General features: G+C 40.7%; 1 pseudogene; it reads right to left on the reverse strand.

Annotated features, from left to right (window-relative positions):
• Window positions 1-6037: 6037 nt before the first annotated feature.
• LOC131900434 (mitochondrial import inner membrane translocase subunit Tim17-A-like) lies at window positions 6038-6910 on the reverse strand (annotated as a pseudogene).
• Between the last annotated feature and the right edge of the window lie 14392 nt (window positions 6911-21302).

Raw genomic sequence — 21302 nt, forward strand, 5'->3', positions numbered from 1 at the left:
AAGTAAACACAGAGACTTATATTGGTTACAAACTGTATGGCCATGGCAGGATTCTTGTTAACTGTTCTTACAGCTTAAATTAATCCATTTCTATAAATCTATACCTTGCCACGTGGCTCGTGGCTTACCGGCATCTTCACATGCTGTTTGTCATCGTGGCGGCTGGCAGTGTCTCCCTGACTCAGCCTTGCACTTCCCAGCTTTATTCTCCTCCTTGTCCCGCCTACACTTCCTGCCTAGCCAATGGCCAATCAGTGTTTTATTTATTGACTAATTAGCAACACATTTGCCATACAGAACATCCCACAGCATTTGGATATTAAAACAGCATTGGAGTTGTTGAAGACTAGGGACTTTTGGTGTTGTACCTAACACTCTTTGCATTATGAAATGGCCGTCAGCTGATGGGGACAAGAGAGGAAAGTTATTGCTCAACAGTGATAGCCATGTCAGGTTTGCAAGGAATAGAGTTTTGATGACTAATATTCTCAGCTTGGCAAGATCAGGAATCACTCTGGGAATGTCTGGGAGAGATTATCTTAAGTTAATTGCCATGGGGAGAGTTACTTTAAATGCTTGTAGCACCATTCTATGGACTGGGGTCTAGATTGCATGAAAAGGTGAAAGATGGCTAAGAATGAGCATTCATTGTTTTCTGATTCTTGACCGTGGATGCCACTGGACCAGATGCTTCAAGCTCCTACCAGTGTAACCTCCCTGTCTGGGTGGATTCTACTTTTGAACCATGAGCTAAAATAAACTCTTCCTTAATTTGCTGTGTCAGGATGTTTTATAAAAGCCACAGGTAAATAACACACCCTATGAATGTTTAAACATGTAGCAGTTGTGTTGTAGAGTTGGCTCAGCCGTTAAGAGCATTGACTACTATTCCAGAGGATCTAGTTTGGATTTACTGCTCCAAAATGGCTCACAGCTGTCTGTTAATCCAATTCCAAAGGCTTCCATGGACAATGCACTCATGTAGTGTATATACATGTATGTAGGCAAAATATTTGCATACATAAATAATTTTAAAAAGCATGTTGGAAAACTTTCTCATGTAAGTCAAACCTTATGACATCTAGAATTCACACAAGTGAGAAATCATTTTAGAGTAAAGAATGTGGGAAGTTTTCTATCAAAATTCAAATTTTACTAAGCATCAGAGAGTTCATGGATGAGAAACAAGAAATCTTACTGTAAGAACCCAATGTTTACTTGACCTCAGAGAACACGTTCTGGTAAGAAACTTGAGTGTAAAGTGAGCACAAATAGCTGGGAGTCACCAGCTCCACCCATTTCCCAGAAGGGCTGTATGCCTGGAGGCTTTAGTCTCACTACCTTGGTGAATACAGCATGATTAGAGTGCCCCAGCTCCTTTGGTTTTCCCTGTGGAGCACATTGTGCCTGGGAGTCTCCATCCCTACCTGTCAGTTTGCTGAGCATATACATGGTTGGGGCCGCACATCTTGGAGACTCAAGCTTGTTCATTTCCACATAAAGGATGCATACCCAGGAAGCTCCAGGCTCTGTGAGCACATTGTACCTGGGATACTTCAACCCCTCTTATCACCCAGGTGGGAGCTATGTTGTGAGAATCTCCAACTTCACATTATCCCAGTAATCACAGCATACCCAACAGTCCCATCCTATCCTGTGGCCCCTTTGAGGGGCATATGCATGGGAGATTCCAGCCCAGGCAAGTAAAAGGTGCTTGGTGAGATCCATTCTGTCAACTGCCCCAGTGTACACAACTCATCTTAGCAGCTCCAGCCTCACCTGTTGCCTTGTGACCAAAGTATTACTGAGTGGCTCTTGCTCATCTCATCACCTCAGTAATAAGCACAGGATGCCTCAAGACTCCATCCAGTTTGTATGTTATACCCAGAAGCCTCCAAAGGCACCCATCATGCAGGTGAGGGCTGTATGCCCAGGAGACTTCAGACCCACATGTCACCTCCTTGAGCACTGTTCACACCCAGGAGGCTACATATCAGTCTGTGATTCTGGTACACACGGTGCTCAAGAGGATCTATTCCTTGGCTCATTTCTTAGGCAGAGGCTTTTTGTCTAGAAAACCCTAGCCCTGACCGTCACTTCATTGAGCACACTATTCCCAGAATACACTGGCTTTACTCACCGTGATTAGCATAGTACACCTGGAGGTGTCCAGACCAAACCAATTTGGTGCTCAGATTTTGTGTCCAGTCATGGTGAATATAGCATGAACATGGTGCTTGAGTTCTGTTACCTGCATGGAAACAACAGAATGCCTGGGGACTCAGAATAAGGGAGTTGACATAAGGAAGAAAAAATTCAACCTGTGACTTAAGTCCAGATTGTAAGATGCAATATAAAAGCACAATTTCTATGAAAAGACAAACTCCTCTAAACATTAAGAATTTTACGATAATGACATCTAGTAAAAGTAAATAATTAAAAACTTTAAGTATGTTCAAATAACTCAAAGAAATATTCTTGAAAAAATAATTCCAAAGAGATGTTAACTAATTGAAATAATGACACATTCATATGTAAAAATAAATTTAATAAGGGCATAGAAATATCTAAAAGATGCTAACTGAAATAGTGGACATTAAAAAATTTAAATCTGTGAAAAGCCTCATCAATAAAAAACACAGGGAGGACAGACTATTTCAACTTGAAGAAAAAGTGGAGAAATTAAAAGAAAAATAATTGGATGACTCCAAGGAAACAGTGTCTTCCAGATACAACAGGCCTGATGTGTCTATGAACCCACAGAGACTGTGACAGTGCACACAAGACTTGCACAGGTTTAAACTAGAGTCCCAGCACTGAGAAGGGGAAGGGGACACAGTATTCCACCCTTCACAGAGAAGCTGTTTGTAATTGATACTGATGGACAAAGGGAAAATAAGTATTCTCCAGTGGAGTGTCACTGTGTGTATCAATGACACTCCAGGGCAGGCCCATGCCCAGGAGTAATTGGCCAGCACAAAACAAATTCAGTGGTACTTTTGTGGACTTTTTGTTTTCCTTTGTTTGGACATTTTGGGTCTTATTGATCTTTTGCCTGTTTTTAATTTAATGGGGGAGGGGGGCTCATATAGATACTTGTACTCTACAGCATAATTCATCAGAGATGAAAGTTGAAAACAGCTTATGACCATCAATAAATGAATGAATGAATTTCAGGTGTTATATGCACAGAAGGATGTTTTCAGGCACAAAATTAAAGAATTTACAGTATGCGTGGACTGACAAACAGCATGCTAAATGAATTAAGGCAGTCACAGAATGAATTTGCATGATTCCATGCATATGAGTTAATCTAAGCAGGGGGATTGTGATTATCAGGAGTTGAGTGTAGGGATAAAGGGAACTTATAATGAGTATAGAATTTCTATCAGTGGTTATATAAGTGTTACAAATCTGGAGGGAAAGGTATTCTGGCTGTCAGAAGCCAGGCTATACCTATAGCTCTGTTTTGGTGGGGGATGGTTTCCCCACAGAAATGCAGTAATCTTGCTCCTCTCCAAGAGAGCCCTTACAACCCAGCTCTGTCCCACTCTGCTAAGGGGATTTCCCTGCAGAGATATTCACTGCTTCTCTGCTGTACTCTGCTAAGGGGGTTTCCCTCCAGAGATGCAGCAATTCTGCTCCTGCTCTGGTGAAATTTGTTACTTCTCTGCTGCTGTCTGCTAAGTGGTTCTCTCCCTCACCATGTGCAGAAATGTAGCAGTTTGCTCCTGCTCCAGTGAAAGTTGTTACTTCTCTGCCCTGCTCCAATCCAGAGAAAGAAGGTCTTCACCCAAAACTCACTCAAGAGATTTATTTCAAGGGAGGAATCCGGGAGAGTAGCTGCTTCTCCAGAGAGGAAAAGGCAGCTCCCACCTGAACAGGTACAGGGCTTATATAGGGTTTCTTAGGGGCAGAGTTTTTCCACGGTGAAGATTTTTTCAGGGTAGGAATTGATCAGACTTCAATCCCTGAGCTTGAACAAGCTCAGAGATTGGCTAGATTTCTTGCTCAGTGATTGGCTGGTTTTTGTACTGAGTTGGTCAGGAGCACAGTGTGTTTCTTTGGCAGTAGGTTGCCAAAAAGGGTACTTATCCCTATAATACCAAAATCAATTTCTAAGACACATGTCCCCTATGCTTGCTTTCTCTGTGATCAAACCAGAGATTACTGTTGATGCAGGGCAGAAACCTTTGGAGGCTGTCCTTATTGTTCCTTTAAGAGACATAATGCATAGTCAGGAAAACACTCTGCTTTTTATTAAGAATGGAGAATCTTTTATGTCCTAATTAAGGACCCATGGCACTCCAGATGAGAAATGAGAATCATTGGTAAGCTTTACTTTTGCCTTTATCACAGCCGCCCATTGGGGATGCTCAAAACACAGAGGGTGCACATACCATTCTCTTGACCCCTAGGTATAGATACAGGAGAGGAAGTGGTCCAAAACTACTCAAAAGTGCTTACACCCTTAATGTCACCCTTTTTGATGATATTGATCCCACCTTCCTGTCACACCATCTCATTTCGGACCTTAACTTCTGCATATTGGCTATTGAATAATACTCAGCCTAACCTCTTTGGAGAATGCTGGTTGTATGTCCCTCCTGGGTCAAACTCGAAACCACCGTTTGTGGCCTCGCTCTTGACTTATTAGATTCTCTCACCTTACCACATGCTAATTGCTCAGAGCCAAATGTCACTACAACCTCTTATCTCTCTTACATTCCTCTCTCTGGTATTAGACCACTTTAAGTCCTCAGGAACACACCTAGGCTGGCACAAAACTCAGTCCTGCCTATGCCTGCCAGGTACTGAGATTACATCACACTTAGTTGGTAACATTCTGAGTACATAGAATGCTATTTATTAAATCTTGTGCTTGTGTTTCCATGCCTTTGTTACACATGCACACAAATGTCTACATTGGTAAATATTTTATATCTCTCTCTCTACAATAAAACATCCCACAAATTGTTAAATTTCCATTATTAATTTTGTACTTACTGTATGTACAGCATTAAGCTGAAAGATGTTTTCACAACATTCCTTCAGAAGGCCACATGTCACCCATAACACAAACAGGAAACTAGTGTATTCAGTGAAGCTGGTCTAGTATCTAGACCCCACCAGACCCCACAACATGATTTTAAAATCAACTTCAGGAGATTCTAAACACGTTAAAAATAACATATATTTTCATTTCTCTGATTTTTTTAGTCTGATATCAAGTTTGGTCTTGAACTTGGACCCTCCTGCCTAAGCCTCCCAAATGATGGAGTTATAGGCATACACATCATGTCCATCCTCTTTCTTTTTTTGTTTGTTTTGTTGTTGCTGATGCTGCTGTTGTTTTGAAACATGTTCTCTCTCTATGTAGTCCAGGCAGTCCTAGAATTTACTATGTAGCCCAGGTTGGCTGCAAATTTACAGTAATCCTCCTCCATCTGCATTCTGAGTACTGGGATTAAAGATATGCACCACTATGCCTAGCTAACCAACATCTTCTAGAACAAGGCAGCATTTTGCTCTCAAACAATCCTAAAAGTCTTTCTCTGTGAAATGATTTTGATGATTTCATAATTCTATATACAATTCATTCCAAGTAAAATGAGGGATTGGAATACACATGCATTATTTGAAGTGTGCTCAGTATAAGAGGCAGAACTCTATAACTTTAAAAGGAAATGTTAAATCCCAGGAGCTTTTTATTGTTGAAATAACTATTCACAAAACAAGCAGAGAAGCCCCCCAATGAAACAATGGTCATGTTTTACTATTGATATTTGTTCCTTCATCTTCTAAGTACTTGTATGTTCTTTAAATGGTAGTAGACATTTACTTTGATCTCAAGTATGATGAAATAAACCCAGTATCTTTTCTCTACCTCTTAGTTTCTTTTACATAGAAAAATGCTAAATGTCTCTTCATGGCTTGTTTGGCCATTGTTGTCCCACCTACAGACTGTAATTAACTTTCTGAAACTCTCCTGAGCTACAATCTATCCAGTTAAAGGAAAGATGTCCTCCTGATAATCTTAGTAGTCTCCAAAGGGTGAGGATGGGTAACTGGCTTGAAGATAATTGGGAGTGGTCTTCATAAAATTGAGGGCCATTGACAAACTATGCAGAGGCAAATCTTATTGACAAGATAACATCTCCTTCAATTAAACTTAGGAGAATGCCACCCATCACAGCTGACCCAATCATGGCCTTTTCTTGCTGGTAGAATGGCTCCCATTAAGAAACTGCTAGTGCTGGAGTTCCAGGTATCTTCCTCCCTTCTTGAACCATATTAGAGGCAATCATGGAAAAACTCCCAAAACTGCAAAGTCACCTTCCAACTGTGAAGCTGTCAAACTCCCTCTTAGTCTCTGATTTAATCCTACTAGAGAATTTTAAAAACCATTGATGACTTAAAAGACACCACAACTTTTACCCTTTGTAAAGGCAGCATTACAATCATCCACAATTAGCCAGAGGCAGGACTCCTTCATGTACTCTACTCCTCCATCTTGGCTCCAGCCTCGTAAGTGTTTGAGAGCACACTAGGCAAAAACTTTTGACTTTCATTTTTATGTTTTTATAGGGTTTGTTTGGTTTCTTTCTTTTTGTCTTTGTTCTTCTGCTTTGTTTGAGAGAGAATGAGAGAACATCAGGTTTGAATGGGCTGGGATATGGGAAATAGATGGGATGAGTTGTAGAGGGGAAAACCTTAATAACATATACTGTATGAAAAGTATTTTAATAAAAAAATGATAAGTTCTTGGAGCTGAAGAGAAGGCTCAGTGGTTAAGAGCACTTCCTGATTTTCCCAGAGCACCTGAGTTTGGTCCTCAGCACCCACTAAACTTACAGCCACCTACAAATTCAGCTCCAGAGGATCCAATGCCCTCTTCTGATACCTGCATACGTGGGCTATACATTCACACACACACACACACACACACACACACACACACACACACACACACACACACTACATACCTTTAAAAGGTATGAAGTAGATTTTTGAGATACTAGTGATTCCCTGGAAAAAATCAAATCTACAAGTCATGAATATGAATAAGTTAAATTCCTTTTCAGGCATGTAGAAAATGTTTTCTTTTTTTATTAAGAATTTTTTAAATTTATTTTACAAATCAATCAAAGATCCCCCTCTTCCCTCCTCCTGCTTCTCCAGCCTCCTCCTCCCAACCCACTTCCCATTCCCTCCTACAAGAAGATAAGGCCTCCCAAGGGGAGGTAAATTTAGTAGAGGTAGGTCCAAGCCCCTCCCCCTGCCTCAAGGCTGAGTGAGGTGTTCCATCATAGGTAGTGGGCTCCAAAAAGCCTGCTCATGCGCCAGGGATATATTCTGGTCCTATTGCCAGGAGATCAAGCAGATCAAGCTACACAACTGTCTCACTATGCAGGGGCCTCATCCAGTCCCTTGTGGACTCCACAGCTGTTGATCTAAATTTCGTGAGTTCCCACTAGTATGGTTTGGTTGTCTCTGTAGGTTTCCTCATCATGATCTTGATGCCCTTGCTCATAGAATCCCTCCCTCTTCTGTCTCTTTGACTTGACTCCTGGAGCTTGGCCTGGTGTTTGGCTGTGTATCTCTGCATCCGATTCTATCAGTTACTGGAGAAAGGCTCTATAATGACAGGATAATCACTGATCTGATTACTGGGGTAAGCTAGTTCAGGCACCCTCTCCACTATTGCTAATAGTCTAAACTGGGGTCATCCTTGGAGATTCCTGGGAACTTCCCTAGTGCCTGGTTTCTTCCTATCCCAATGATGTCTCCCTTTATTATCATATCTCTTTCATTGCTCTCCCACTCAATCCCTGTTCAGCTCGACCATCCCATTCCCTTATTTTCTCATCATTCTCCTTATGATCCCCTACATTCCATTGCCCACCTGCACCCCCAGATTAATCATGGAGGTCTCATCTATTTCCCCTTCCCAGGGTGATCCATGTGTCCCTCTTTGGGTCCTCCTTGTTAGCTAGCTTCTTTGGAACTGTGAGTTGTAGTTTGGTTATCTTTTGCTTTACATCTAGTATCCACTTATGAGTGAGTACATATCATGTTTGTCCTGCTGAGTCTGGGTTATCTCACTCAGGATGATATTTTCTAGTTCCATCCATTTGCCTGCAAATTTCTTGATGTCATTGTTTTTTACTGCTGAGTAGTACTTCATTGTGAATATGTACCACATTTTCTTAATCCATTCTTTGGTTGAGGGGCATCTAGGTTGTTTCCACGTTCTGGATATTATGAATGATGCTGCTATGAACATAGCTGAGCATGTGTCCTTGTGGTATGATTGAGCATTCCTTGGGTATATGCCCAAGAGTGGTATAACTGGGTTCTGAGGTAGATTGATTCCCAATTTTCTGAGAAGTCACTATACTGATTTCCCAAATGGCTGTATAAGTTCACACTCCCACCAACAGTGTAGGAGTGTTTCCCTTGTTCCACATCCTCTCCAACATAAGTTTTCTTCAGTGTTTTTAATCTTAGCCATTGTGACAAGTGTAAGGTGGTATCTCAGAGTCGTTTTGATTTGCATTTCTGTGATGACTGAGGATGCTGAGCAGTTCCTTAAATGTCTTTCAGCCATTTGAGATTCTTCTGTTGAGAATTCTCTGTTTAGCTCTATAGCCTACTTAAAAAAATTTTATTAAGAGATTTTCTATTTGTTTTACATATCAACCATGGATTCCCCTGTCCTCCCTCCTCCCACCTCCAGCCTTCCCCCCTAGACCACCCCCCATTTCCACCTTGTCCAAGGCAAGGTCTCCCTCCCCCGGGGAGTCAGAAGAGCCTGGTACTTTCAGTTGAGGCAGGTCCAAGCCCCTCCTCCCTGCACTAAGGCTGAGCAAAGTGTCTCACCATAGGCACTGGGTTCCAAAAAGCCAACTCATGTACTAGGGACAGGTTCCAGTCCCACTGCCTGGGGGCCCCCTAAACAGTTCAAGCTAAACAACTTATCCAGAGGGCCTAGTCCAGTACCATGGGGGCTCCTCAGCTATTGGTTCACAGTTCATGAGTTTCTTCTAGTCTGGCTAGTTGTCTCCTGGACTCCTCCTTCCCAAATAAACCTCTTTCTCAAAAGAGTATTGGCTGAAGACCTTCATTGACAGCTGAACAGAAGAGCTTTGCTGGGACATCCCATAGTGGACTGAGCAAGGGGGAGCTGAACAGAAGAACCTTGCTGGGACGTCCCATAGTGGACTGAGCAAGGGGAAGCTGAACAGAAGAACCTTGCTGGGACGTCACATAGTAGACTGAGCGAGAAAGAGCTGGTAACACTGAGCCAGAGATTGTGGCTCTCCAGGAGAGAAGCAGGATTGCTGTGTCCTGCGGGGAAACCATCCCCCATCATACCATCATACCAGGTATCCTGACCTTCCCGAAGAGTCAGGATACCCTTCCTTGCTGAAGCAGTTCCAGGTCTGACTCTCCCTAGAAGTCAGAAAACCTTTCTAAGGTTGGGCTGTTTCTTTACAGTCTCAGCCATCAGAGCTGTGCTAAACAGCTCCAGGTGTCCGGGACACCTTCAGGGCAGAGCTCTTGTCCTAAGTAGCTCTGAGGTGTCCGAGATACCTCACCCTCTAGGGTTGAACTGTCTCCTCGCAGTTTCAGCCATCAATTTACTTACATTTGGTGCCGAAACTCGGGACACCAAACCCAGAGCTTTTGCAGTTTACTAACAATAGGTCTTCAGTTTTTTAATCGCTTCTCCATGTGTCCTGTAGAATATCTGGGAGTTTTTTCTGAAGCAGGAACCTGAAGGACCACCTTGTCTTACAAAGTTCAGTGGTCACCTTCCTATGTCTGCTTGTCCAGCTTATACAAAATATTATCAGCAGTCCAAGCAAGAGAAGTTTCTTGCCAAATAACTATTTTTTGCTAAGAAAAAGATAAACTCCATATAGAGTGTCTTTGAAGTAAATGGGTGCTGACAGGAGCAGATGTATCTCAATGTCCAGAAAAGTCTGTTTTTAAAACAGTCTGTTTTTAAATGCCATATTCTGTAGGTCTTTGAAGTGTTTGAAGATCACCTACCTAGTTGAAATATATCTATGTATATATAGAAAACTAACATAACTATGAGCATGATTATCATAGATGACTAATTATTAATCAGTAATTCTTAATTATACATTACAATTTCAAATGAGTTGTACAAACATAATACCTTAAACTTGAGTAGAACTATACATACAGTATAACAAAATTAACTTTAAGTATCTATATCCTGTATTTCTTTTTTTATTAAGGGATTTTCTATTCACTTACTTACCAACCACAGATTCCCCTGTCCTCCCTCCTGCCACCCCCCAGCCTTCCCCTCAAACACACCTCCCATTCCCATCTCCTCCAAGGCAAGGACTCCTATGGGGAGTCAGCAGAGCCTGGTACATTCAGTTGAAGCAGGTCCAAGCCCCTCCTTTCTGCACTAAGGCTGAGCAAAGTGTCTCATCATAGGCACTAGGCTCCAAAAAGTTGGCTCATGTACTAGGGACAGGTCCTGATCCCACTGCCTGGGGGCCCCCTATACAATTCAAACTAAACAACTGTCTCGCTTATCCAGAGGGCCTAGTCCAGTACCATGGGGGCTCCTCAGCTATTGATCCACAGTTCATGTATTTCCACTAGTTTGTCTAGTTGTCTCTGTACTTTTACCATCATGGTCTTGATATCCCTTGCTCATAGAATCCCTCCTCTCATCGATTGGACTCCTGGAGCTCCACCTGGGACCCGGCCGTGGATCTCTGCATCTGCTTCCATCAGTCACTGGAAGAGGGTTCTATGATGACAGTTAGGGTATTCAGCCATCTGATCAACAGAGTAGGCCAGTTCAGCCACCCTCTCGAATATTGCCAGGAGTCTATGGTAGAGTCATCTTTGTGGATTCCTGGGAACCTCCCTAACCCTCTGCTTCTCCCTATTCCCATGGTGTCTTCATTTATTATGGTATCTCTTTCCTTGCTCTCCCACTCTGTTCCCATTCCAGCTCGAACCGCCAACTCCTCTAAGCTCTCAGTGCCCTCCATTACCCCCTTTAACCCCAGTTTGCTCATGTAGATCTCATCCATTTCTCCATCACTGGGCAATCCATGTATCCTTCCTAGGGTCCTCCTTACTACCCAGCCTCCCTGGAGCTGTGGGTTTCAGATCTATGTGCAATCTTCTGCATGCTGACGTCCAGTTATGCCAGCACCATTCTTTGAAGATGCTTTCTTTTTTCCATTGTACAGATTTGGCTTGTTTGTCAAAAATCAGGTGTTCATAGGGGTGTAGGTTAATGTAAGGGTTTTCAATTAAATTCCATTGGTCCACATGTCAGTTTTTATGCCAATACCAAGCTGTTTTTATTACTATAGCTGTATAGTACAGCTTGAGGTCAGGGATGGTGATGCCTCCAAAGGTGGCTTCATTATACAGGATTATTTTAGCAATCCTGGGTTTTTTGTTTTTCCATATGAAGTTGAGTATTGTTCTTTCAAGGTTTGTGAAGAATTGTGTTGGGATTTTGATGGAGATTGCATTGAATCTGTAGATTGCTTTTGGTAACATTGCCATTTTTACTATGTTAATCCTACATATTCATGGGCATGGGAGATCTTTCCATTTTCTGATATCTTCTTTGATTTCTTTCTTCAAAGACTTAAAGTTCTTGTCATACAGGTCTTTTACTTGCTTAGTTAGAGTTACCCCAAGATATTTTATATTATTTGTGGCTATTGTAAAGGATGATGTTTCTCTGATTTCTTTCTCAGCTTGTTTATCATTTGTGTATAGGAGGGCTACTGATTTTTTTTTAAATTAGTCTTGTATCCTGCCACATTACTGAAGGTGTTTACCAGCTATGGGAAATCCCTGTTAGAATTTTTAGGGTCACTTATGTATACTATCATATCATCTGCAAATAGTGAAAGTTTGACTTCTTCCTTTCCACTTTGAATCCTCTTGTTCTCCTTTTCTTGTGTTATTGCTCTAGCTAGAACTTCAAGTACTATATTGAATAAATATGGGGAAAGTGGACAGCCTTGTCTTGTTCTTGATTTTAGTGGAATCGCTTTGAGTTTCTCTCCATTTAATTTGATGTTGACTGTCGGCTTGCTTTAAATTGCTTTCATTATGTTTAGGCTTGTTCCTTGTATTCTTGATCTCTCCAAGACCTTTATCATGAGGAGTGTTGGATTTTGCCAAAGGCCTTTTCAGCATCTAATGAGATGATCATGTGTTTTTTTTTCTTTCTGTTTCTTTATATGGTATATTACATTGACAAACTTTTTTATGTTGAACCATCCTTGCATCTCTAGAATGAAGCATACTTGGTCATGGTGGATAATATTTTTGTTATGTTCTTGGATTCGGTTAGCCAGTATTTTATTGAGTATTTTGCGTCAATGTTCATTAGGGAGACTGGCCTGTAATTCTCTTTCTTTGTTGCATCTTTGTGTGGTTTGGGTATCAGGGTAACTGTAGCCTCATAAAAGGAGTTTGATAATGTTCCTTCTGTTTCTGTTGTATAGAACAATTTGAAGAGTATTGGTATTAACTCTTTTTTGAAAATCTGGTAGAATTCTGTGCTGAAACCATCTGGTCCTCGGCTTTTTTTGGTTGAGAGACTTTTAATGACTGTTTCTATTTTCTTAGTGGTTATTGGTCTATTTAAATTATTTATTTGGTCTTGTTTTTACTTTGGTATGTGGTACATATCCAGAAAATTGTCCATTTCTTTGAGATTTTCCAATTTTGTGGAGTACAGGTTTTTGAAGTATGACCTGATGATTCTATGGATTTCCTTGTTGTCTGTTGTTATGTTTCCCTTTTCATTTATGAATTTGTTAATATGGGTGGTCTCTCTCTGCCTTCTGGTTAGTTTTGATAAGAGCTTGTCTATCTTTTTGATTTTCTCAAAGAACCAACTCTTTGTTTCACTGATTATTTGTATTGTTCTCTTTGTTTCTATTTTATTGATTTTGCCCCTCAATTTTATTATTTCCTGGTGTCTATTCCTCCTGGGTGACTTTGCTTTTTTTTGTTCTAGAGCTTTTAGGTTTGCTGTTAAATCGCTAGTATGAGATTTCTCCAACATCTTTATGTGGCCATTTAGTGCTATGAATTTTCCTCTTAGCACTGCTTTCATAGTGTCCCATAAGTTTGCATATATTTTATATTTATTTTCATTGAATTCTGGGAAGTCTTTAATTTTTTTCTTTATTTCTTTCTTTACCCATTTGTGATTCAGTTGAGCATTATTCAGTTTCCATGTGATTGTAGGCTTTCTGTAATTTTTGTTGTTATTGAAATCTAACTTTAAGCCATGGTGGCCTGATAAAATATAGGAGGATATTCCATTTTTTTTGTGTATGTCAAGATTTGCTTTGTGACCAAGTATGTAGTCAATTTTAGAGAAGGTTCCAAGGGGTGCTGAGAAGAAGGTATATTGTTTTTTGTTAGAGTGGAATATTCTGTAGATATCTATGAAGTCCATTTGAGTCATAACATCTGCTAGGTCCCTTATTTCTCTGTTAAGTTTCAATCTGGTGGATCTGTCCATTGGTGAGAGTCGGATGTTGAAGTCTCCCACTATTAATATGTGGGGTTTGATGTGTGATTTAAGCTTTAGTAGTTTTTCTTTTACATATGTGGGTGTCCTTGTATTTGGGCCATAAATGTTCAAAATTGAGACTTCATCTTGGTCAATCTTTCCTGTGATGAATATATAATATCCTTCTTGATCTCTTTTGATTGATTTTAATTTGAAGTCTGTTTTGTTAGAGATTAGGATAACTACACCAGCTTGCTTCTTAAGTCCATTTGATTGGAAAGTCTTTTCCCAACCTTTTACTCTGAGATAGTGTCTGTCTTTGAAGTTGAGATGTGTTTCTTGTATGTAGCAGAAGGATGGATCCTTATTTCATATCCATTCTGTTATCCTGTGACTCTTTATAATCAAATTGAGTCCATTGATGTTAAGGGATATTAATAACCAGTGATTGTTAATTCCTGTTATCTTTTGGTGGTAGTATGTTTGTATTTCCCTTCTTTGGGATTTACTACTGTGAGGTTACCTATTGCCTGTTTTTCTGCGGGTGCTTCTGACTTCCTTAGGTTGGAGTTTTCCTTGTAGTGCTTTCTGTAGGGCCAGGTTTGTGGATAGGTATTGTTTAAATCTGGTTTTGTCTTGAAATGTCTTGTTTACTCCATCTATGGTGATTGAAAGCTTTGCTGGGTATAGTAGTCTAGGCTGGCATCTGTGGTCTCTTAGTGTCTTCATTACACCTATCCAGGACCTTCTGGCTTTCAGAGTCTCCATTGAGAAATCAGGTGCTATTCTGACAGGTCTGCTTTTATATATCACTTGACCTTTTTCCTTTGCTGCTGTTAAAATTCTTTCTTTATTCTGTATGTTTAGTGGTTTAATTATTATGTGATGAGGGGACTTTTTGGGGGGCCTAGTCTATTTGGTGTTCTATTAGCTTGTTGTATCTTCATAGTTATTTCCTTCTTTAAGTTGGGAAAGTTTTCTTGTATGATCTTGTTGAATATATTTTCTGTGCCTTTAAGTTGGCATTCTTCTCCTTCTTCTATCACTATTATTAGGGATATTATTAGGTTTGGCCTTTTCATGGTGTCCCAGATTTCCTGGACATTTTGTGTTGTGACTTTTTTGGCTTTGGTGTTTTCTTTGACTGATGAATCTATTTCCTCTATTGTATCTTCTACACCAGAGATCCTCTCTTCCATCTCTTGTATTCTGTTGGTTATGCTTGCATCTGTGTTTCCTGTTCATTTACTCAGATTTTCTATTTCCAGCATCCCTCTATTTGTGTCTTCTTCATTGTTTCTATTTCAATTTTCAGATCTTGAACTGTTTCCTTCACATTTTAATTGCTTTTCCATGGTTTTCTTGGCTTTCTTTAAGGAATTTATTGATTTCCAATTTTTTGTTTTTCTCTTCCTCAATTTCTTTAAGGAAAATTTTCATTTCTTCTTCAAATGCCTCTAGTATCTTATGAAGCTATTTTTAAGGTCACTTTCTTCTGCTTCTACACTCTCATGTTCAGGTCTTGCTGCTGTAGGAGGGCTAGGTTTTGGTGATGCTATATTGCTCTTTATGTTGTTGTATGTATTTTTGCATGACATCTACCCATCTCTCCTCTAGGTGCAAGAGGTGCCTGTGTCTGAGCAAGCTGCTATTGGTCCACTCTGTGCATTGTCTCTGTGTCTCGGGGGCCCCTCTGGGTCCAATCTTAGCTCTTGCTCTAATTATATGTGGCAGATTTTATATCTCAGGGAGCTGCTCTTGGTCCAATCCAGGCTAGCTGATTCTTTGACTCAGGGAGCTACTCTTGGTCTTATCAGGGCTCTTGGTCCAGTCAAAGCTGGTGGATTCTGTGTTTCAGGAAGCCTCTCTTGGTCCGATGAGAGCTCTTGTTCCAATGAGAGCTGGAAGATTCTGTGTCTCAGGAAGCCACTGGGGTCACAGTTGTATGGGTAGGTTTTATGTATGGCGTGGGCCTTGTAGATTGCAGGGTTTGATGGGGGAATATTGGTGAGGGAGCCTGCCCACAGGAGTCTTCCCTATTGGCTGGCAACTGGAGCAGAAATGGGTGGGGGTTCCCAGGGAATGGTTGTGTCCTAGGGCCTAGGTCGTGGAGGCAGGACTCTCTGGGTGGGAGAAGAGTCACTCACCTCTTGTTTAAATTGCTTTTCAGATGTGTAGAAAATATTTTCTTTTGAATTTTTTAAATTAAATTATAACTACCCTACTTCCCCCTTTCCTTTCCTACCTCCAACACCTCCAATGTCTCTTCCCTAAATCATTATCAAGGAAGTAATAGTCAAAACTTTCTCTGATCCAGGAAAAGAAACATCCAGGTACAGGAGGAATTTAGATAATCAGATGGACAATATCAAAATGGAATTACCCCCACCATGTAATTAAACCATTGGTATAGTCAGGACAAGTAAAATATATTGAAAGTAATCAAAGAACCAAGTCATATATAAATCTAGGCCCATCAGAGTAACAACAGAATTAACAACAGAAACATTAAAAGCCATTGAGGCATGGAGTGATGTTTTTCAGGTTTTGGAGTACAAATAGCTGCATAGATAGACCTACAACCAGCAAAGACATAATTACTGCAAAGAATAAAGCACCCTTGAGTAATAGTTTAGCAAGAGGGGAATAGGAAAATACCAAGTACTGCACAGTCAAGAAAATGTCAAGAAACCATGTGCACCTTTCAGTAAATTCTAAATATTAGTGGTCTCAATTCTTAAATCAAAAGACACAGTCCATATTTAATTTAAAGAAAGAACCCATCTATTTGTTATTTACAGGAAAATATACCTCACTGTAAGCCAAACATGCTACTTTTGTATGAAAGGATGAGAAAATGTATTCCTGCCAAGTAGAACTAGGAAACAAGAGATACTGATCTGACAATTAATAAAATAGGCTTTATACCAGAACTACTCAGAGGAGATAAAGATTGTCATTTCTTATTGGTTATGCGATCAATCAGTTAAGATGGTTTTAGAATTCTTAACAGATATGCACCAAACATTAGGTACACAAAAAATACAACTAGAGGTACACTTATGGAATAACACTGGAACAATAATAGTGAGAGACTTCAATACTCCACTCTTATCAATCAATAGATTATCCAGACAAAAAATAAACCTCAGAATTAAGTGACATCATTAACCAAGTGAACCTAATAGATATCTACAGAATGTTCTAAGTACTATAGAACACACATATTTTCAGCATCTATGTAACTTTCTCTAACAAAGATCATGCATTAGGACCCCAAAACAAGTCTTCATTATTAAAACTCTCTCTCTCTCTCTCTCTCTCGCTCTCGCTCTCGCTCTCTCGCTCTCGCTCTCTCGCTCTCGCTCTCGCTCTGTGTGTGTGTGTGTGTGTGTGTGTGTGTGTGTGTGTGTGTGTTCATGCACATGTGCACATGCAGGCATGTAGATGTCACAGCATGCACATGGAAGTAATGGGACAACTTTTGGAAGTCAGTTCCAACCTTCCATTGTGAGTCCCAGTGATCAAACTCAGGTCATGAGGCTTGCCTTGCAAGAGCTTTTACCTGCTAAGCCTCTTACTAGCCCACAAAGCAAAGCTTAACAAATATAGGAAAATTAAGCTGATTTCTCATGTTCCATCTTATCACAATGGAATAAAGCTAACTCCAACTTCAGGGGATCTGGTGCCCTCTTCTGGCCTCCATGGAAACCTGTACATATGTAGCCTATATACACACAAACACACAGATACAAAAGAAATAATAGTGATAAATATCTTTAAAGTTTTTTGACCAATAAAGAAAAAGAAAAGTAACTTCTTTGTCTATGCATTGTTCTGGTATAGTGTGTATGCATCCTGCTAGGAGGTTTTCTACTTTGGATTACAATGTCTACTCAAAACTGTCACTTCACTATACTCCAGATCAGTTGGATGGTATCACTCTGGTAGTTTGAATGTAATTGGCTCCATAATCTCATACGGAGTGGCACCATTAGGAGGTGTGGTTTTATTGGACAGAGTATGGAGGGGACAGGCTCTGAGGTATCTTATGCTCAGGATACCACCCAGTGTCTCAGTTGACTTCCTTGGCTGCAAGATGCAGAACTCTGTTACTACTCCAGCACCACATCTGACTGCATGCCACCATGCTCCTGGTTATGATGATAATGGACTGAACCTCTGAAACTGTAAGTGAGCCCTGCTGATGAAATGTTTTACTTTATAAGAGTTGCCATCATCTTGGTGTCTCTTCACAATAATAGACCCTAAGACAGAAGTTGATATTAGGGACTGGGGTATTATTGTGATAGGCCAGACCATGTTTTTGTTTGGAGTATTATGGACTTTGGTACTTTGCATTAGGAAAACAGTGGAATGCTTTAAGCACTGTTTAATGGGCCATACTACTAGGAGCATAGAAGACAGTGCTGCTGAGTATGATTTGATGAACTGTGGGAGACTACTTCAACAGGTTTCAGAGGAGAAGAGTTTTAGTGTATTGCCTAGAGATCATTCTTGTGATATTTTGGTGAGGTAGCTGGCTGCCTTTTGCCTGTGTCTGAAGAGTCTGTCTGAGACTAAAGTGAAGAATTTTGGATTAATTCCATTGGCAGAAGAAATCTCAAAACAGCCTAATATAGACTCTACTTTGTGGTTACTAGTTTTAACTCTAATGAAGATATATAATGAAAAGAGGCAAGCTGAGCAAGAAAAAATATTTGAAGAGAAAAAGAGCACCAGAAAGTGGAATGGAGCTAAGTTCTGTGTTCAAGGAGATAAACAGATTAAGAATCAGGGCAAGATCCTACTCAGCTAAGTTTCTAACTTGTGGAAAGAAACTAAAGAAAAACTTAGATCCAGGTGTGGTGGGGCACACCTTTAATCCTAGAGCCTGGTAGTTCTCTGAGTTTGAGGCCAGCTTCCTCTAGAGATCCAGTTTCAGGACAGCCAAGCTTAGACAGTGAAGGACAGAAAGCTGATGAACATGTAATTGAGCAAAAGGGCCATGTTCTAGCCCCAGTAAAAAAATGATTCTGGCTTGAGAGTTAAGGATAGAAGAAACAGATTATAGAATTTGCCTTCATGCCTAAAAAAAAAACTACTGAGGCCAGCAATGTGTCTGGAGTGTCCCTGAATGGAGACCTAGTAGAGAGGCCATTGTGTGAAGATATGAAATTGAAGCCTGAATTGCTTTGGAGAACCTAAGATGTTAGAGATGCCAGAGTCATGGAATACCTCCTGACAAGAGGGAGTGGAACAGGGAGTAGAACCACCCCAAGAGAAAGAAGCGTGTTTCAGTCTTCAAAGCTGAACAGAGCTGGAGATCCAAAGAGCACTTTGACATCAGACACAGAGATGCAGAGTTTGGAATTTGTCTAGCTGGTTTTTGGTCTTGCTTTGGTCTAGTATTTCCTCACTGTGCTCCCTTCTGTATATTTTGGAATATGTTGGAAGTATGTTATCTACTTTTTTATTTTGATTTTGTTGGGGATTACAGTTAAGAGATTGCATGAATCTCAGAAGAAACCTTGAACTTTGGACTTTTAAAAATTGTTGAGACTGTGATAGACTATGGGGACTTTTGAAGTTGGACTAAATGCATTTTGCATTATGATATTGTTACAAAGCTCATGGGGGCCAGGGAGTGGAATGTGTTAGTTTGAAAATAATTGACTCCCATAATCTCATAGGGAGTGGCACTTTTAGGAGGTGTGGCTTTGTTGGAAAGGGTATGGCCTTGTATGTGGAAGTGTGTCACTGTGGAGGCAGGCTTTGAAGTTTCCTATGCCCAGGATATAGCAGTCTCTCAGTTGACTTCCTTTTGCCTGAAAGATGTAGAACTCAGCTACTACTCTAATACCACATCTTACTACATGCCACCATGCTCCAGGTCATGATAATAATGAACTGAACCTTGGTAGGCAAGCCATCATAAATAGTATTTTACTTTATAAGACTTGCCATGGTCATGGCGTCTCTTCACATCAATAGAAACCCTAGCTAAGATAATCACCAAGAATACTTTTATGTTGCTGTGATTGTTTGAGTGGGAAATGGCCCCAATAGGCTCATGTTTTTAATCAGCTGTCCCCCAGTTTTTGGTGCTGTCTGAAGAAACTATAGAGCTTTAGACTGTGTGTTCAGTTTGACTTCCATCTGACATAGCAATGTATTAAAACAGGCTAATATCCATCTGTTCAGTGCATAAGATAAATTCTGTATATTTTTTCCTTCACACTTAAATTTATTTTTAATATTCTTTATAGTTTCCATTATTATTTTTGCCTTTTTATTTATTCTGTTCTCATATAATACATCCTGACTACAACCTCTCCTCCCTTCACTTCTCCCAGTACCCCCACCTTCCCTCTCTCCCTGATCCACTGCTCCTCCATTTCCCTTCAGAAAGGTGTAGGACTCCCCCGATATCAACTGAACATGGTATAACAAGACTCAATAAGACTAAACACAAATTGTCATATCAAGGCTGGATAAGGCAACCCAGTAGGAAGAAAAGGGTCCCAAGAGCAGGCAAAAGAGTCAGAGACACCCACTCTCCCATTGTTACTAGTTCCACAAAAGCCCAAGCTAAACAACCACAACATAAATGCAGAAGACCTAGTTCAAACCCATGTAGGCTCCATGATTGCTGCTTCAGTCTCTGTGAGCACCTATAGGCCCTGCTTAATTGATTCTGTGGACCATGTTCTCCTGGTGTCCTCAAACCCTCTGGCTCCCATAATCCTTTCTCTGCCTCTTCCTCAGGTACCCCAAGTTCTACCTAATGTTTGGATGTGGATCTCTGCATCTGCATCCATCAGCTGCCAGAGGAAGGCTCTCTGATGACAATTGGGCTAGGAAACTGTCTTAGGGTTTCTATTGCTGTGAAGAGACACTATGACCACAGCCACTCTAATAAAGGAAAACATTTAATTGGGGCTGGCTTCCAGTTAGAGGTTTAGTCCATTATTATCATGACAGGAAGCATAGCAGCATGCAGGCAAACATGGTGCTAGAGAGGTAGTTGAGAATTCTACATCTTGATCTGAAAGCAGAAAGAAGAGACATTCATGCTGGGCATGGCTTGAATGTGAGACTTCAAAGCCTGCCCCAGTGACACACTTCCTCCTACAAGACCACACCTACAAATAATGCCAATCCCTATGGGCCTGTGGGAACCATTTTTATTCAAATCACCACAGCACTGATCTAGGAGTACAAGAGAAAATCATTACAGATCATTTCATTGAGGTTTTTTGTTTGTTTGTTTTCTTTGTCTTTGTTTTTGTTTTTGTTTTGTCAGTCACTGTTGGTTCTACTTTGGTCTCTGGGCTATCCAGCTTCCAGTTTCTAGCCATCCAGGCAGTGCAGGCATGGCCTCCCTCTTGTGGCATGGGCCTCAAGTTAGATCAGTCATTGGTTGGCCACTCCCACAAGCTCTGAGCCACCACTGTCCCATTACATCTTGCAGGCAGGACAGGTTGTGGGTTGAAGGTTTTGTGGCTGGGTTTGTATCCCACTCCCACCATTGGAAATACTCTCTGGTTGCAGAAGATAAACACAGTTCAGGCTCTGTATCCTCCATTACTAGGACTCCTTCCTAGTGTCACCCTCATAGGTTCCAGGAAGTTTTCATTGCAGTAGGTTTCTGTCCCACAAATGCCCCCCAATTCCAGTCATCTCTCCCCATACTCTGGCCCTCTATCTCTTCTTCCCCATCCTGATCCCTCCTGTTCCCATC

Source organism: Peromyscus eremicus, unplaced genomic scaffold (assembly GCF_949786415.1).
Source record: "Peromyscus eremicus unplaced genomic scaffold, PerEre_H2_v1 PerEre#2#chr22_unloc_1, whole genome shotgun sequence".
NCBI lineage: Eukaryota > Metazoa > Chordata > Mammalia > Rodentia > Cricetidae > Peromyscus > Peromyscus eremicus.